Source organism: Talpa occidentalis, unplaced genomic scaffold (genome assembly GCF_014898055.3).
Source record: "Talpa occidentalis isolate TD23 unplaced genomic scaffold, MPIMG_talOcc4v2.1 talOcc4.2, whole genome shotgun sequence".
Classification (NCBI taxonomy): domain Eukaryota; kingdom Metazoa; phylum Chordata; class Mammalia; order Eulipotyphla; family Talpidae; genus Talpa; species Talpa occidentalis.
In genome coordinates this window covers 145,735,488-145,755,493 of record NW_023602073.1, presented here as the reverse complement: position 1 = coordinate 145,755,493, position 20,006 = coordinate 145,735,488, and the positions used below count along the sequence as shown (strand labels likewise).

The 20,006-nt window shown below is 37.5% G+C and overlaps 1 protein-coding gene across 1 annotated transcript in view; it reads right to left on the bottom strand.

Moving 5' to 3' along the window:
• IPCEF1 (interaction protein for cytohesin exchange factors 1) overlaps window positions 1-20,006 on the bottom strand; it is a 143,769-nt gene that overhangs the window by 98,096 nt on the left and 25,667 nt on the right. The gene's annotated exons all lie outside the window — the stretch shown is intronic.

Genomic DNA, 20,006 nt, shown 5'->3' with positions numbered 1-20,006 from the left:
TGCTTCAGACCCCTCCTCACATGCAACTCACCCACGCTCTGCTGCCCTCACACCACCTTGACCACCAAAAAAAAAAAAGTAATGACCTGTTTTTCTTTACTTTGTAATTGTGAAACTTGATTACGCCATCAGTTAAGATTAGAAATTACATTTTTGCTAGAGAGATTAATGGCAATTTATAGGGCCTCGTAGGCTCAAACTCATGGAACTTTAAATCTGAAAGGATCACCTGTTCTAGGAGAAGCCAGATGACACTTACTAAAGTCCATTTACTCAGAGACATTCATGGTGTAAAAAGCCAAGCCTGGGAATCAATGGGCCCAGAAGATAAAGTACAATGTAGAGGAGAAACCAGGACACCAAAGCACCAGAGAGGGAATGAAGAGTGGATCCTGCTGCCCCAGCCAGTCCAGCTGAAACCACATGAATGAGAGATGAGCTGCTGGGCCAAGCCGATCAGAGTCCTGTCCTGGGCAAGACTCAGAGCAACTCATGTCACCATTTTTAGTAAGGTAAGAGGGCCTTACTGCTCCCATCACACACTTAGTGGTGAAATACTGAAAGCTTTTTATGTTGGTATTAGGAATAAACCAACGTTGTCATTCACCAATGTTGTATAAGAAATGCGTGTTAAAAATATTAAGAATTCTAATGACTGGAAAACAAGAAAATAACTGTCAATATTTTCAGATGATGTGATTTTACATGTGGAAGAGAATCTACACATGAATTAATAAAACTAAAAAGTAGACAGAGAAGGGTTGCTAGAAACAAGATCAATATATGAAAATCAGTAATGTTTTTATATACCAGCAACAAATAGCATGAAAATATCATTTTTAAGACAATATGGAGACACCATAAAATTCCAAAGACAGGGAGGGAAGAGCACAAGGGAATTTGGTGATGGTTCACAGATGACATGGTGGTAGGACAATTATGGGGACTATGCCACAAGGGAGAAACCAGTTACTGAACAAAAATGAACAATGATGTGATGGGAGAAATAAATAATAATAATAAAGAAATATTAAAAAAAAACCAAGTACATTATGAAGAATTTAACAAAAGATGTGTAATGTTTCTATGAAGAAATCTATAAAATATTATTGAAGGTAATTAAAGATCTAAATAAATGAAATCATATACCATGCTAATTAAGCAGAAGACTGGAGATTATAAAGAAGACCATAATTAGTGCTTTTCTCTGATATTTGTCACTTTCTAGCTTATGGTACCAGGACACGGACACTATCTTACCTTTTTTCTAGAACTTATACCTTTTGCCTTTTATATTAGATTTACAGTCCACTTAAAATTTATTTTTATTATGGTTTCAAATAAGGGTCAATTTTTATTTTTAATCACCAATGGTGTTGGTTTTATTTATTGAACATAGTCATTTTACCATTGGCTCTAACTATAAAAGGAAAGCTTGATGAATGACAGCACTCCCAGGAAGACCTCCGTCCCCATGTGGTTAGGAGATGCCATCGACTACCTTTGTCCAGTGGGCCCTGAGGCATGTTCGGTGCAACACGTCAGCTTGGAGAAAAGCAAGAGCTTCCCCTCTCTCTTCCCTTTCATGGCCAACCCTGGGGATCCCCCCCCTTCCCTGGGAGGTGCAAAGAGCGGGTGGCGCTTCTGAGTTTGAACATGGAAGGCTGGTGTGGGACAGAGGAGCCCTCCTCATCTTGCGCCAACCAGCACCAAGTATACAGTGTGAATAAATACAAGTTTGTTGTGTAAAATGACTGAGATTCCAGGGTTAATTGGCTACCACAGCTCAGTTAGTCTAACCTGATAAGAGCTCCCTGTGCCTCACTAATCATTAACAAAAGTCTTTTCTTAATTTCCTTAAGTTATTTTTAAAGTTTTCCTGGGTAAAGTATTATAAATTGACATATACCCAAGGTCGTTAGTACATTTTTTGAACACCTTACTTGGAAGGTAATTTTGGTAGGAAAGACACTAATATTTCTACTGAGTATAATAAATGAAGGGAAAATTAAATGTCTGCTAATAAGAAGCATTTTCTTCCTAGATGGGCTTATTTCTCTCCTCTCCCTTTTCCTTAATGTCTACAAACAATAAAAACAGAAAAATTTCTGGGGAAGTGCCCTACTCATTTGTAGAAATAACCTCAGAAGATTTTGAGATTGTCAGCTAACACCTATCAGTTTTGGAATGGATTCTATCCCTTAGAAATCTATATCCAGAATTTTAACCAAAGTTTTAAAAAGCACAAATACTATTAACCAGAAAGAATAACAGCTCAAATATTAACCTGCCCTCCTGATCATTTGAAAAACTTGCGGACTTTGTTTCAAAGAATGACCTCTATGTAAGTATTTCTTCAGCTAGCTGATTCTCTCTTTATAATCCAGTTGTATCCAGTTCTGTTTACACTGCTATATTTTGTGCAAAAAAAATTATGAGCCTTCAAGAAGAAAACATATGTGGTCATCTATTCCTTTCCTGCTAGCACATGGAATTTTAACTTAGAGTTTATTTTAAAATAAGCCAAGAAATCCATAGAGCCCAAGTTGTTTTTCCATTAGGCATTTGAGACTTGGCCCTGCACGTTTCTGTTCTGGAAAAAGTCCACTGACACTCTGAATCACCTGGTAACATAAATTAACATTAAGTAGGTCTTAGAACATAATTCTCAGAGGCACAGAAAGAAAAAAAGAATAGGAAAAATATGACCTGGTGGCCAAAATGTATTCACATAAAATTTCACAATATTCACTGCCCAGCAGGAATATGTCAAAATAATTAGACAAGCATTCCATACTTAAGAATTCTGTGAAGACTGTTGGTAGGATTGTAAAATGATACAGCTGTTGTGGAAAACTGTATGGCAGTTTCTAGAAAATTAAGAATAGAATTACATATGATCCATCAGATTGACTTCTAGATATATAACCAAAGGAACTGAAAAAGGGTCTCAAAGAGATATCTGTTCGTCCATGTTCACAGCAGCATTATTCACAACAACCGAAGTGAGGAAGCAACCCAAGTGCTCACTGACGGATGAACAAGTAAACAAAATGTGCAGCACACATAATAGAATATTATTCAGCCTTGAAAAAGAAGGAAAGTCAACAATATGCTACAACATGGATAAAATTTGAGGACATTATCCTAAGTGAAGCAAGCCAGTCACAAAAATATATAATATTGTATAGTGGTGGTTTTGAGGGATTAGAGAGGGGGGGAATGGAGATGAATTGTTAAATGGATACAGTGTCAGTCCTACAAGGGAAGAGTTATGGGAATGAATGGTGATGATGGTCAGAAAGCAATGTGAATGAATCTAATACCACTTAAATGTACACTAAAAAATTATTCTGATCATAGATTTCATGGTATGTGTATTTATCACAATAAAAAAAGTAAAACAGAATTCTGCAAGGAACTCAAAATAATCGTGGCACCAGAAATATAGCCATATGTGAATGAGAATTAAATGTGAAATATTAGCTCCCACTACACACATGTGCATTGAGAATATGCCTGTAATATATCAGAGGGACTACATGGAAGCAAGGGTCCTTCACTAATACTTAATGACAGTAGTAAATATGAAAATAATGAATACTTTTGCATCAAGTTGGAGAACATTACATTATCTTAGTAGCTGGTTCAAGACTTTCTCTTAGTTAAACATTAAATTTGGCTTTTTTTTTAAAGTGACATAATTCCCTTTATTGTAAAATTCAGAAGAGCTAGGGTGAATGCAAAAAGAACAGCATGAGACAGTGAAGATGACAGCAGATGGAATCTGAAAAACAGAGGAAAATGTAATGGAAAAAGTAACACCTCCGATATTGGTGAAAGTAGAAAACAGCAAGGAAACTGTGCTTTGCCTTCACGTTGGTTTCAGGTGGAACCAAGACAGTACTTAACGAAATAAATGATAAATCAGAATACTTGAAGAAATTTAGACATTGATAGAAATCATTACCAGATCCCAATATATAAACATATCCAAGATGCACAGGTACCCCAGCTGATGATGTCACTCATTCATCACTATCAGAACTAACATTTATCGAGAGTGCCTAACCTCTAAGAACTATAATCATATCAACTCACAAATCCTTGCACCAGCTTTATCTCCACGCAATGAGTGAGAAAAGTGAGGCCTGTCACACGGCCAAGGTGACAGAGCCACAAAGTGTCACAGCCAAGATTCTATCCCAAGGTATCTGAGTTCAGAGAATGCCCTTTTCACCAATAAGCTCTGCCCCCAACGCTGTTCAAGGCAATAATTTCCATAATGTTTAACAATGCTCCAGTTATCTAATTTGGTCATTGGGGGTTTAGCTGAGTATCATCTTACATAAGAAATACTAAGTTTTATATTAAAAGAGACCATAGAGCTCATCGAATCCAGTCTTCCAAACCAATGCAAGATTCCCTTAGAACATCTTTTTGTTTTTTAATAACAAGTCAGGCTCTTTCTAGATACCTTATCATGTTGAGAAGCCCTTAATCTGAGGGTCGTAAATATCTTACTAGAAAATAGATTTGAAAACTCTTGAACATTGTAAAATCTACCCATTTTTGTCAACAACTTAAGACAATCAGTTTTCTAAATGATGGAATATGACAAGTGTCACTTAAAATTCATGAACAAAATGTCAACTGTGGTAAAGTATTAATCATTGATTCAATTTTTAATAGATACAGAATTATTAAGATCATTTATTTCTTCATGTGTGAGTTTTGGCAGATTTTATCTTTCAGGGGAATTGGTCCATTTCACCTAGGTTATCAAATTAGTCAGCATACAGTTCTCCCCTGCTATGCAAATGTCAGTGTTCCTATTTGGTGTGATTTGGTAGATTATTTTTGTGTTCTAACAGTGTTGTTGCTATTCATTTATATGGAATAATTTCTGAGTGTTCCCAGTCCTAAAAAGTAACCTACTTTCAGATAACAAGGAAAATCTGTAGTATAGTTCATAGCATTCCTTTATTACCTTTTTAATTTCCTTAGAATCTAAAGTGATGCCCCCTCTTTAATTTCTGATATTAAAAACTTATATCCTTTCTCTTTTTTCTTGGTTAGCCTGCCTAAATGCTTATTGATTTCACCTTACTTTTAAGAACCAACCTTTGGTTTTCTTGATTTTCTCCTTGATTTCCTGTTTTCAATTTCATTGATTTCCACTCTAATTCTTATTTCTTTTTTGTCTACTTATTTTGGATTTAACGTTTTCTTCTTTTCTAGTTTTCCAGGATGAAACTTAGATGAATGATTTAGATCTTTGTTCTTTTCTAATGTATACATTTAATGCTATAAATTTCCCTCGACTACTGCCTGTATTGTAAGATCCTTCTATTTTAAACTATATATTAACTCTTACAGTAAAATGAAATGGCAGAAAAACATGATCTGTAAAAGGCATATTTCACAAAAGCCTGTTTTTAATAACAACTGCTTCAGGTATTGGGGTTTTAAAAACATCTGACATATTTCGCCCACCTTTTATTCTGAAAACATTCAAAATTGTTTTAGAAAAGCTGCAGAAATACTTAATAATGAACACCTGGATGACCTTAATTTAGACTCTTGAATTACTAATTTTTGGCACATTTGCTTTATCTCTCTAGATACATAAATATTCCATTGAACCATTTGAGAATTATTTATAGATATGAAGATTTTTCACCCGAAATGCTTCATTATTATGTCCCTCCTTAGAACAAATACCCTGATCATAACTACATAATAATGATCACAATTTGGAAATTTTAAATGCTACTATATCATTACCTAATATGCCATTTAAATTTCCCCAATTATCTCAATAATGGCTTTTTTCAGTCTGGGAAATTTAATATATTTTTATTTTAAATTCAAGAGCCAATTAATGTTCACCACTGCACATATCGTATTGTGTCATGGTTGCTTTTGTCTTTGATGACTGATACTTTTGAGAGTTCAAGCCAGCTGTTATCCATAACGTCCCTCAACCTGGATTTGTCAGAGTTTCCCTTACAGGTTAGACATTTCTGTGGTGGTACACAAGTGAAGCTGGATCGCATTGCTTCTTTTTATACATTAGAAAAAATCACAATATAGTATGGACCACTATTTTCTTTCACTCATTTATAATATTTAGTGACCGCCTCCATAAAGTAGATTTTGCTCACAGTTTGCAATTTACAAAGTGCTTTGCCAAGAATTAATTTATTCAATTTGTACAACCATCCATGAGTTTGGCTTTAGCATCTCTTCTTTTTGAATGTAAATTTTTTTAATCTTTTTAAATATTTATTTATTTATTTGTTTGTTTGTTTGTTTGTTTGTTTGTTTGTTTATTTGTTTATTTATACAAGAACCAGGGTACAGGCCAGATGCACGGGAGGGTGAGAGGATTCACCAGAGACAGAGCAGGGAACAGACGAAATACACTGCTGAGGGGAGCAGCAGGCGAGACAGGAGAGGTCTGCCACGCCATGTGGGACCCTCGCAGGCCGGCCGGGATCGAACCAGTGCTGCAGAGGCTGTGGACAGCTTCACAATGTGGCACTCAACTGACTGCGCCACCAGGGGAGGCCCTTCCAAGTTTAATAGCAAATAACTCTATTTCTGGCCCAAAATTTAAGTACAGAGACACTATAAATATCATGTTAAAGAAGCCCTTTATTTTTTTATGTCAAATATATTTAGAGATTATTCTTTTCTCTTCTACAACCTATACTCCCCATTGTCCAAACGGTGTGCCTTAAAATTCTTGTTTTATGTTAAATTATAAGACAATGTGATATTATACTGTATCTAAACATTTTCCAACTATAATGATTTGAAATTACAGCAGTTAAACCGGAAACAATGTTAAAGTATATGAGTGTTAGTCATCTTGAATGTCAAGTAATTGATTTTTCTTCATAGTTTTGTTTTTGTATTTGCTGCACCTAATAATACACAAGCTCTTTCTCCCTAGCACAAGATTTCACATCACTTCCTTCTACTGCCAAAGCAGTAAAAACAGCATTATTTCAACATGTAGTGGTCAGCATTTTGACAAGAACTTCTTGGTATATTAAATTAGTTCTTTAAATTTTTCTTTTTGCCATTGTAACTCTCAACCCAAGGACTTCACAATCTAAACTGTTTAGTTTAGGATCAAGTAAAGAAAAGTTGGGATAGCAGTGTATATGTACTTGATTCACAACCAAAAGCATGAATCTCTAAGAAGACATTCCCATCAGAAAGAGCATAAACAGGTTTTCCCATCCCAGAAGTCAAGGGCACCAATGGAGGCAAAAGCTCGACAACTTTTATCATAATACTGCAATGTAAAACACAATCCCACCCACTTCCAGGTAAGGGCAGCTTACCTAGGTGGTATTCAAACTCATATATACGATTTAAATCGAGAATTTGGAAAGATCGTCAAGAAGTAGGGTGCAGGCCTCCCTGGTGGCGCAAAGCATTAAGTCTCAGCACTGTGAAGCTGTCTGCAGCCTCTGCAGCATTATTTCAATCCCCAGCCAAGTTGCTGACCCAGATGGAGCAGCAGACCTCTCCTGTCTCCCTGCTGCTCCCCTCAGCAGTGTATTTTGATGAGTCCACCTATTCTGCTCCCCGCTCAGTCTCTGGTGAATCCTCTCCCCCACCACCTCTGTCCTTCATCCCAGTTCTTCTATGTATAAAATAAATCTTAAAAAAAAAAAAGACTTGAGAACCAAATTAGAGGTATAGACAGCTAAATTTACATAGATGAGAAGCCAGGTCTCAAGGTCCCCTAACTCCCAATCTACCACCAACATTGTTAAAAAAAAAAAAAAAAGAAGTAAGGTGCCATTTTCCTCTGACCGACAGAAACCACTTTGCCACCTCCAGAAGGCTCCAGCCCAGAGGACAGATCACGACCCATTTCCTCTTCTATCTATCCACAATTTCCCCAACACTCAGTGATTTCAATATCTCGTTTCAAAGTAAAAGAGTAATTTCAAATGCCTGAGTAATGAGTGTGATATCATTGTCCTTGTCCAGTGTTCCATTTTGTAATGAAGCAGAGACAGAATCCAGAAAATACCAAAGAAGGAACAAAACTCCCTACATCTTTCTATAACATTATTTTCTTTTGAATTGGCACGTGATGCACCTCATTAAAAGAAAAAAACTATACCTTATTCCTAGGAATAGCATTATTTTCATTTTTCATTTGAATTAGTTTTCTAGGCCAAGTACAGTAAAGAAAGCTACATTTGATGATTATACCTTAAATCTATAAACTATAGCCAGACAGAAAGAGTTATGAAAAATGTTTCAGAAGTGAAGTCTAATAAAACAGGTATCATTCATTTTTCCCAACCAATCCTCAATAGACTCCTATTATCTTCAAATAACAATGAGAGGCTGCCTGGAGTTAATTTAATCACTGTAATTTCCAAAGGAATAAAGGTTGATGTCTATGGAAAATTATTCCAATTATGTCTTGAAAATAAGTTCAAAATCATTAAAATTACCACTTTCAATAATATATTAACCTCCACCAAGTGTTATTAGTTATTCTTACAAACTTCCTAAATCAAAAAAATGACATTAGTGCCAATTTTTTTCAGAAAAACTCAACTTCAACAGGGCACAATTCCTATTAAAACTTTGCTCAAGATTTATGCACTTATGGTTTAATCTGAACCTTTTCTAATACACTCTGTGAAGCAATTTCTCTAGCTAAAAGCAGGAACAAAATCTTAGCCAAAATCCATTTGATTGTTAGACATAAGATCAAATAGAAGAGAGCTAAAGAGAGGGGACCTCACCCAAACAATAATGATGAGAAAAACAATAGCAACAGGTATTCCACTCAGATTATCACTTCATTTGTGGGGCATGTGCTAATGCCTGCGTGCAGTCATCACTTAGTTTTCCAGCAACCCTATAAAGTTGGTCCTGTCTTTACTGCCATTTCAAGATGAAAACCAAACTTAGCACACAGTGCCACCCAAGTCCAGGTAAGGGCAGCTGCAGATGCCTATCTGGGTGGTATTCAAGCTCATACATATGATCTAATTCATAAAGGACCTGGAAAGATCTTGTGTCATGTTCCTTTAGTCTGTTGCTCTGGCTGGTATTCCCTTCTTAGAGGACAATTGCCACTCAGCTGCTCCTGGGTGGCCACCTACGCAACCCCCACCTCTGCAAGTTACCCCACTTGCTCACACATTTCCGATCATTACTTTGTTGTTATTTTTTTAAGATTTATTTATTTGTGCATAGAAGAACTGGAGTGTAGGCCAGAGGTGCGGGGTAAGAGGATTCACCAGAATGGGGAGACAGAGTGGGGAGCAAAACAGGCAGATTCACTGAAATACACTGCTGAGGGGAGCAGCAGTAGAGACAGGCGAGGTCTGCAGCATCACAAGTGAGCCAGCCCCACACCCCATCAACTCAGGCCTCAGGGGTGATACCGTAATAGCACTGAGGCTTAACCCCTATGCCACTAGGGAGGCTCTCTGATCATTACTTTGATAAGAACTTTCCATACCCGCTTTCCTTTGACTATAACACTCTCCATTTAGGAATCGACAGACATTCTAGAAAAGAGGATGGGGGTAGGGTGTGGGTCAGGGACCCCTATGCCAGCAGACATGCCCCCTCCTATGCTGCCAGACTTCTTAGCCCAGTGGCCCCATGGGCTCTGCCTGCAGTCCAGCTCCTTTTGAATTCATCGGTCAAGTCTGCAATGTCTAAACTACAGCTCCAAGGTTGGCTTTGCCAACAGCCACAGCATTTACTCCATTTTTTTAGAAAATAGTCATTGATAGTAAAAGATACATATTTGCATTGTTGTCAACTTAACAATACAAAAGATAAATGATGAATAAAGGAAAATAAAAATCACCCATTATCCCAACATCTACAAGCCACTCTTTAACTCGCATATTTCCTGCTACATTTTCTTCTGTGTTTTGAAAATGTGCGGTATTTCCAGAGGCAGTCTACATAGATGGCTTTGTGACTACAAGCACTAATTCAGCACTCTGCATGGATGGCGAATACAGCGAATATCTGAGCTGTTTGACAAGTCACATTTAGATCCTTTCAACGCAGCAGAGGCTCTGGCACTTTATCAGGCATGCATGAAATCTGGACAGCACCCCGAAGAGCTGTAATGTTCTGAAGAGCATTCTTTTCTTATCTCTGTTGTTGAGCAAGAGGCCCTGGTGTGCAAAATAATATGGAAGTTCACATGCACATTTTCAGTCTTTGTAACCAGCACATAAAGCACAGAGCAAGACCGGTAACACAAGGCTGATGACTAGGACAATCTCAAATATTTCATTTCTTAATATTTCTGTGTTTCTTTTATCCTGCTATGTCAACAGCCAAATGCAAAGATTATTTAACTCAAAATTCACTGGAAAAATTGCAATAGGGATCATTTGTCTCAAGTTTAGAGATTAATTTTTCGACTTTCTTAGAAATAAATTTGACATGTTAGAAGACATATTACAATGATACTTCATACACACACCACTTTGATTTAACCATTGAAGCTAATGTGGACCTGTTACAACTTCTGGACTCCGTCTCTGCTCATTTTCTAAGCCCCCCTGTGGGAGGGTGGGCATTCCTCCAACCCCCCAGCATGGCCTCTTGTGCTCCCTCCCAGGGGAAAAGGACAGCGCCTCTCTACCTCCATTAAAAAAAAAATGCAGATTTGGTCTCTTGGCAGATCAAATCCAAAATAGGAAAAGTTCTGGCTAAACACAGTTTATTCCAACTTATTCTGATTCCTCAATCATGTCTCTGAAAACAGTATTTTCAATTTATTTAAATGCATCTATTGAAAGAAATGGCACTTTTTCCCCTTTAACAAGCAAGCAAAGTAGATAACCCTACTATGTAACCAAATGCATAAACACCTTACTTCTCATGGGCTTTGAAGAGTGACTTAGCAACTCACTCTTGGATGGGATCCACAGACATTCCCCTTCCATAGGAAATAAAATAAGCATTCTTGTATTCGAAAACAATAGCTTTTATTGTTGTAAGCTGAGGGCCTCTTTAAAGGAAAAGTCATCTTGCTCCCTGACCCCAGAGAAGAACGACCAGTCAACTATTCTAGACCCAAACATCTTCATTAGATTTCGCTCTCCATTTAACTGATTTAGAATCGATTACTGTATAAACAAGTTAACTCAATCACTAACCAAACCATATTATTTTGCACCCAATTATTTCGGGACGCTCACCCTGAAGTTATATTAATTAATTAAAAGATTCTACGTGTGAGGTTTTAAGAGCTTCATAGTTAAAAATAGCATCTTGTTCTATCTGGTTTTAATTTTCCAGATTGGAGTCACTGCAGTCATATTCTGTGGCCTCTGTGTCTATGCCCTTCAACACCCTCTTGTCATGAATGGAAACATATCCCATACTTTTCAAAGTGATCCTATCTCAGACTGATCTTAGGCTGGTGGGTTCTGAGATATTTGTTGTATATGGCCCTATGGGGATGCCACACCCTTGCAATGAGAAGGGTCCTTTCCTGAAGACTTACACATTCCCAATGTTAGCAAAGTTGGACATGGTAAAAAAAATGTTTCCTCCTCCTTCTATCTTGGGGTAGCTCTCTTCAGAATGTGAGCTAAGGAATCTACTAGAGGGTTGTATGGAGTTGCTGTAAAGATGGCTGCCACAACGGAGGCAACCCAGGGAGCAAGTGGGAGAAAGCAAATCAAAAGGATGGTGTGAGGGTGAGCTGTGGTCTCTGAGTTCCGAGAAGAAGTAACTGTTGATGAATGCACTGAATTAATGAATGGTATATAGTTTTGTTGCTTTTTTATACAGTTAAGTGCCTGTGAGGTGGCCAACTATAGTGATAACTTCCAGAAACACTTCCCCTGGTCAACTCACCTGGCATGGTTAAATGATGGCTTGGGTCCCAGGGGTCATGTCACACGTTACCCATTGCATAATGTGTTACATATTACATATGTATCATATGTATAATACATATAAGCAAATGCATTTTAATTTCAATGCTCAGAGTTAAAGAAAATGTGAGATTTGAGAAATTTTCACTACTATTAATAAATTATAAACCCAAAAGAAGTTTTTTTAAACAAGCAATAAAAATAAAAACAATTCCATTCCATTCATGCTAAAGAACAAATTCAATTGACTTTCTGTCTTCTCTAACAAAGATGATGCTAAATTGTACAGCTTCAGGCCCCACAAATCTGATCCACTCTGGTTATCCAATCTGGTTATCACATTACAACTTGGTCTCAGCCGGACGATTAGGAATGCTGGGTTGGTGGAGGCGGGAGGGGGGCACACCTGGCTCATCACCTCCTGGGACTATAATGGTTGTAAGTAGAAATGTTCAATGCTCAGACCTCCCTGGTGGCGCAGGTGGTTGAGTGCAGCACTGTGAAGCTGTCCGCAGCCTCCTCAGTGTGGGTTCGATTCCCAGCCAGGGAGCTGACCCACATGGCGCGGCAGAACCTCTCCTGTCTCACCCGCTGCTCCCCTCAGCAGTGTATTTCAGTCAATCTGCCTGTTCTGCTCCCCACTCTGTCTCTGGTGAATCCTCTCACCATCCCACACATCTGGCCTGTACCCCTGTTCTTGTATGCATAAATAAATAAATCTTAAAAAAAAGAAATGTTAAATGCTCCCCAAAGAGCATGAGAACCTTGGGCACAAGAGTTGAGGCTGTCTGATCCAGGCACCTCTCCAACCTTGAAATATTAGCATTACATTGAGTTCAATGTGCCCGCAGGTCCTGTTCTCCAGGCTGTGGGAACAAGTGTTTAATCTCCAGCATCCCCAAGCTTGCCAGGTGCATTAAGTCCACCTGGCTGGCTCCCAGTTCATGGCAAATGCTCAGTTACAATAAATAATATTTGTAAAGTATGTGTAAAGGCATATCGATTACTTCTTATCCCGAAGTTATTTACTACTTAGACTGCTCAGGCCTTAGATAAATGAGTCCCTCAAATTTCATGCAGAAACTAATGTATGTCTGCACTTATACCTTTCAGCAAACTTAAAATGATCCATTAAATCTAAAAATTGATAATCATTACTCTATCAATAGTTTAACAATAAGTACCTTCAGAGGTGTGGTACTGAACTAGTTCTTTTATTAATTTTGTAGATGACTCATTTTTATTGTATTTCTCTTTTTTTTTTTTTTTTTTTGAGGTAGCTTTGGTTCAAAGCATGGTATATGATTTAGAGGTAGAGGGTCCTACCTCCTCACATGCTCACATATGTGTTACCTACCACACCACACTGACCACCAAAGTACCCATAATCCTCTACCACAGTCCCCTGGGACCTTCCCTCCTTTGCTTCCCAACCCCAACCCCCACCCCCCTAGTAGACTTAATGCTACAGTCAAATTTCTAGGGTTTGTTTGGTTTTGTTTAGATTGGTTCTTTGTTTTGTTTTCTGTTTCTATGCCACATGAGTGAAATCACCCTGTATTTGACTTTCTCTTTCTGACTTATTTTGAGTAGCATAATCCCCTCTAGTTCCATTTGTGTTGTCACAAGTAGCAAGATTTCATCTTTATTTATAGCTAAGTAGGATTCCATTGTGTATATAGACCACATTTTCCCGATCTATCCATCCGTCCTTGGGCACTTAGGTGGTTGGCATAACTTGGTTATTGTATATATTGTATGTTGTATCTAGTGCTGCAATGAACAGAAGATTGAATATAGCCCTTCACATTATACACTTCACTTCAAAACAACTCTTACTTTTAATACTAATCTTCTGTTCCTTTCTTCTCGCCTAATTACTTGTCATTTTATTATATTTTGATGTATGCATTTATACAAGTTGCCTCAAATTAAATCCATTCCTATACTGAACTGGGCAAGCAGTTATCTATGTCATTGATAGCCTAAGGAAGCAAAGAGTTTTTGAAAATAACTGTTGATTTCCTTACACAGTGTACCATTGTGCCCCTCCCCCACAAAACCAATTTATAAAGTTGAAACCCTAATCTCCAGTTTAATGGCATTTGAAGATGGCGCCTTAAGGAGAGTAATCAGGGCATGAGAATGGAGACCTCATAACGAGATTAGTGAAGAAACAAGAGAAAGATCTCTCTCCACCCAGTGTGGAGACACAGCCAGAAGGTGGCTTAGGTAGCATTTTATGGAGCATCTGCAAAGATCTTACTGAGATCTATGTTCCTAGTCAGGAAAGGTGGTTTCTCTTGATTGCAGAACAAAAACATCCACTTTCAAATGAAAGAATATTAAAAGTTGCACGAGTCTCTTAGTCCTTCTGACAATATAAGGTCACCCATTCTATAAATCCATTTCTGAAGCCTGCCTCACTACTTCTGCAAAGCTGCTTAACAAACTTGGGCAACTTTGGGTCAGCATTTCCATTACTGAGAGAGAAGAAACAATTGACTTAACATTTAAAACATCTATTAAGAAGCTGTACATTTGAATCAATTACACAAAGACTCATTATCTGGCTTGCAAATTATCCAAGTCCTTATTTTTCTCTCCCTGGTGTGTCAGGCTTCTTTTGCATTTTTATCAGACACTTTGACACTTTTAGCACAATTGGAATAGAGCAAGAATAAGGAAGTAAAACAAAAGGCTGGCAGGATGGTTAACACACACTCAGAAATTATTTTTAGTTATTGTTGTGGCATTTGCAATTAGGACCTTGTACAAGGGAGTGTGTGGGTGTGTTGGGGAACAGTACACCTTGGTGAGACCACCCCAAGAAGGCCATGGGTAAGGGCCTTTGTCCTCACTTTCCAAGATTCACTGATCTGAGATCAAAAGGGCACCCACTGGGGAGACTTGACCAAATACCACTCCATGCCGGTGGCGCTAGGGTTCACTGGCATGGGGAGGCTGCTCCTCTCTCTTTTTTGGACCAATAGGAGGATCGTGTCCCTGGTCACCTGCTCCTATTCCAATGAAAGTTGTGGGTGGAAACTGGAATTCACATTTAAATGATAATGCACCTGATTGTCTACAATCCTCTGAGTTTACATCACCTCATGTAATTAATAAGTTTTTCAGATGACTTAGTTCTTAGTGTAAGTAATGTCACTAAATGACAACTGATGACATTAATGGTAACATTAATAACATTAATGAATATCATAAATAAACCATATAGCTCCTACCTACTTAGAAAATTAGCCTTTGGGCCTCCCTGGTGGAGCAAGAAGTTAAGTCTCAGCACTATGAAGCTGTCAGCAGCCATTCAGCATGAGTTCCATCCCTGGCCAGGGAGCTGACCCACATGGCACAGCAGACCTCTCCTGCCTCCCCATTGCTCCCCTCAGCAGTGTATTTCAGTAGATCCGTCTGCTCTGCTCTCTGTCTCTGGTGAATCCTCTCACCCCGCCGGCTCTAGCCTACACCCCAGTTCTTGTATGCATAAAGAAATAAAATAAATCTTTAAAAAAGAAGAAGAAGAAAATTAGCCTCTACCAGAGGGAGAGGAAGAAGAGCAAAGTATACAGGGGCCCCAGTGGACTATGGTGGAAGATTATGGATGCTTTGGTGTAGGGCACGGTGTGGTAACACACCTCTGAAGACATGTGAACCTGTACCTCTAAATCATATAGAGTGTTGTAAACCAATGTTACCTCAATACAAAAAAATAAAAACTAGAAAATTGTCTGTATCATAAAAAAAGAAGAAAATTAGCCAGAAATTAATTCGGTTAACCTTACATTGATGATTCATTGAAAACATCATCCTTCTTGTGTGTATTTACAAGGGTAATCAGAAGATCCACTGAGAGTCTTTGACCAAATCTGAATTGATGCTGAGATCTTTGAGTTGTTATAACTACTTTTTATATTTTTTGTATTATCCTTGTTTTTTTTTTTTCAGAATGTTACCTTTCACTGTTTTCAGTAAATCTAATGAAAAGGTTTTTCTTAATACACTACTAGGTTTGGAAACATGACATGCACATTTAGACAGATACAGCAGATTGAGGACATAAGGGCATTTAAAATGGAATATAAATTATTTTGTGTGCAATTTAATATTTGTTGCTTATGACATTTAGATATTTGCAGCTTTACTTTTTGGCTGATTCTTTGCTATGTGCCAGATGTGTGTTGTTAGTATATATAACTTCCAGATTAATGAGATTCAGCTATATTTGTTTTCTGTGGATATCATCGAGAAAAACCTTATTGTTGTCATATATATGTTTATGTACCAACTCCAAGAAATGCTTACCCCAGTTTTTGGCTGACAGCAGCTTCTGCTGCTGAGCCTAACTCTTCTGAAGTCAGTAACTGGGACATTTCCAGACATTGACTGCACGGACCACCAGGCCCTGCTGTCAGAAATCTGAGTCATAAACTTATTTTCACAGAGGCAGCAAAACCAAGTTTTCCCAACTTCCCCTTTCACCTATGTTTTATTTGTCTCATTTAGCTGTAACCGCAAAGTATGGTAGAAGGGCTGTGGACACACACTGAAATCCTGTTTTTGCCTCCAACTAGCTGTGGGGCTTTGGGGAAGCTCTTGTTTGCCCCCTACTCATTTATCGGGATCACCGTCACAAGACAGTGGTCGCCTCCAGCAAGACACTGCTCACCACCAACCAAGAACTGCGAAATTCTCAGTTCCCATCAGATTTTAATGCAGCTGTCAGATGCCATGTCGCTCACTCTCCATGAACGTGTATGTGTCCCAGTCTGTGACTCCTAGGCCCCATTCTTAAGGGGAGGGTTGGCATCTTATTCACATTGGCATTTCCAGTTCTTTGCCATCACCTGAGATGCTAGCAAATATTTACTAAATGAATTAAAGAATGAGTGGCCATTTAGATATCTTGAGTGAAGTTTGTTTATATTAGGGGATTCCCAACCTGGTAGAGGGTTTGGATGGGAGGCAGAGAGCCCAAAGAATAAGAGTCTAATGTGACCAAATCCCAGGCTACCTACTAGTGGCTCTCTGCTGACCTAGCAACATGATCAGCACAGAAGATTAATCTGAGGAGTCCTCACCTGTATCTTCCATTTGGTAAAGAAAAAAATCTTCATTTGCATTTCTAGACAGAGTCAGTCTGTCTATATCTAAAGTAGTTTTTCTATTTTGGAAGGGTTTTTTTTAAATTGTATTATTTTTTATTGAAGTAATGTTGGTTTATCCAGTGTGTTTTTGAGAATAATGTGACATAATTTCCATGAATTTACCTAGTTCCCAGGCACTTAGTAGATGTTCAATAATTTCTGGTTTCCTACCCATTCCTATGTTCCTGTTTATTAACTCTGCAATACTCTGTACATGAAATGCACTGTATATGATTAGGGGTATAGATTATTTTCCAACAAGATCATGGAAGCAAAGAAATATGAATGAGTATGATAATGTGTTAGTGGATAATTAACACAAGTTCCCCCATTCATGTAACACCAACTGGAAGAATTAGAATACATTTACATGCTAACAGGAAACTATTAGAGATATATTTGATATTTTAGAATGAACTTAGGATTTCATAATGTGTCTACTCACAATTATGAAGAAGCTCTATAAAAAGTAGATTATATCTGATTTTTTTATTATCCTGAAGCTAAATATACTATCTTTCAATTAAGTATGCCAAACAAATAAATAAATAATGTTGCCACTTAGCTGAGAAATGTTCATAATATAGAATTTCATTTAACAGAATAGTTATGGGACATACCAATATTAATTAAAATAATATCTTGTGCTTGGTGTGTCACATATATCTTTCAAGATTTAAAACATCTTCATTCCATCAATTCTTAAAGTAACCCTGTAAATAAAGTTTAGAGGAAACACTTCTAAATTATTTTTAGAGGCTAGCACAAACCTGTTATCAAAACAGAGAAGGAAATTTTAAAACACAAATAGGCCACATAAATGTATATAGGCCAGCAATATATAAAAATTAAAATCTATTAGGAATAAAAATTTGTTTTCTATTTTGAAAAACAATCAACATAATCTGCACATTGACAAAATATTAAAAGAGCCATAATAAAACTCTAGCAATCAAAGCACAAATGAATATTTTCAACACATTGAGACTGGGAGAAAATATGCAAAAAACATGTATCTCGCAAAAGACTTCCACCCAGAATATAACAAGAATTCTTCTAACTCAATAATAAAATGACAAATAGGCCAAGGGTAAATGAATAAATGACTTGAGCAGACTCCTCACTAAAGATCTACAAATGGCCAGTAAGCACATGAAATAGCACTCACCACAGTGACTCATTAGACAAATGCAATAAAGCCACAATGTGACATTACAATAATGGAATAAATTAAAAGATCTTGGTGAAATGAAGTAACCAGAACTCTCATCTATTGCTGATAGGAATGTAAAAAGCTATGACAATTTTTTTTAATCTTCAGAAATTTCTTATAAGCTAAACATAATACCCTACAACCACCAGTTCTGCTCTTTCGTATCCATTCACAAGAAAGGAAACATATATTGACACAAAGATTTGTACATGAATATTCACAGTGACCTTACTTATAATCGCCTCAAACTAGAAAAAGCCCAAATTCCCATCAATAGGAAAAAAAGTAAACAAATTTTGATATATTCATATAAGATAGACAATAAAGTGAAATGAACTATTAATAGATTCAAAAGTATAAAATAGTATCAACTACATGGTGTTTCACAAAAGAAACCAGATCCATTAAGAATCCACACATGCCATGTGATACCATCGACAGGAAGTTCTGGAACAGACAAAACTAACCTACAGAGAAAGGACTTAGAACAGAGCTTGTCTCTGGTGAAAGGTTGTGGGATTGACTGTCATATGGGAAAAAAATCCGTGTCTTGAGATAGACTCATTTGCCAAAATTCAAAGAACAACAACACTTGCAAGTCGGGCACATCCCTGTAGAGACTAATCCTCAACAAAATGACTTAAAGTTCAGCAGGAAGTTAGCACATTATTTTGAAGAAATAAAAATTCATCAGGAAAGCAAACAGAGCAATAAAAATAGGGCAGGTTCATCCCACCTCTTCCTCTCAAGAAGCTGAAACTCCAGATCATGGGTAAAATGGAAAGTACAAATCTGGTTTTGTTTCCACCTGTCTGGAACAACAAGAGTGCTTCTAGTTTTAAAAATACGTATTTTCCATAAAACACCCTTCTGATGGCAATCACATTTCCCCCATTTGACCCACACACTAAAGCCAACCTCCTCTTCAAGAATGTGCAAAAAGGTCTGGGATCTATTTCCACACTCGTGTGTTAGTGGAACTACATGTATCTCCTCCAACTGGGAGTTTGCAGGGAGAATTTAAAGAATAGTTCTGAATATGTCAGATTTGTGTCCCACATGTTGACTTCACAACCGAGTCGAAGACAAGCTGTGATTCCAGTTTTTCTTATCTAAATTGATAACAAATATACTCTAGATTCAAATATATAATTAAATTCCTGTGCTGTGATTCTTAGTGCACTGGTTGTAATTAGTTGTACTGACTGCACTTGAAGTATATTAAAATTCTCTCTAATCCTTTCTCTTCCCTCCCTCTACCAAAATCATGAACTATTTATAAAACTTTCAGAGTTCTTCATTTGTTTCACTTAGCTGGTCTCGTAAGCCACACATGGTATATTTCAGACCTATAATTTGTGGCTTCCTGCTTCCAAGATTACTCCAGAGAGGCTCTCATGTGACTGTTTTTCTAGTTAGATTATTTACACATATACATGGGTACACAGGCAGTTCATGTTTGACATGATTTAGCAGCATTTACATCTGTTTCTCATCATAACATCACCAAAAAATGTGCCTACTAAACATTTTTAGAATACATTTGTCCAAAACATTGTTCCTACTCTCGTCTTGAGGCATTTTTATGTAAAGAAAAGAGAAGATGACCCTTCTCTGTCCCCAGTTCCTTCTCAATTCCCTTCCTCTGGTTTCAGCATCCTCTCTTGCTGTTAATCATTAATGTCTGAGCCTAGTCAAAGCACAGGCCATGCATTATTTGTATCA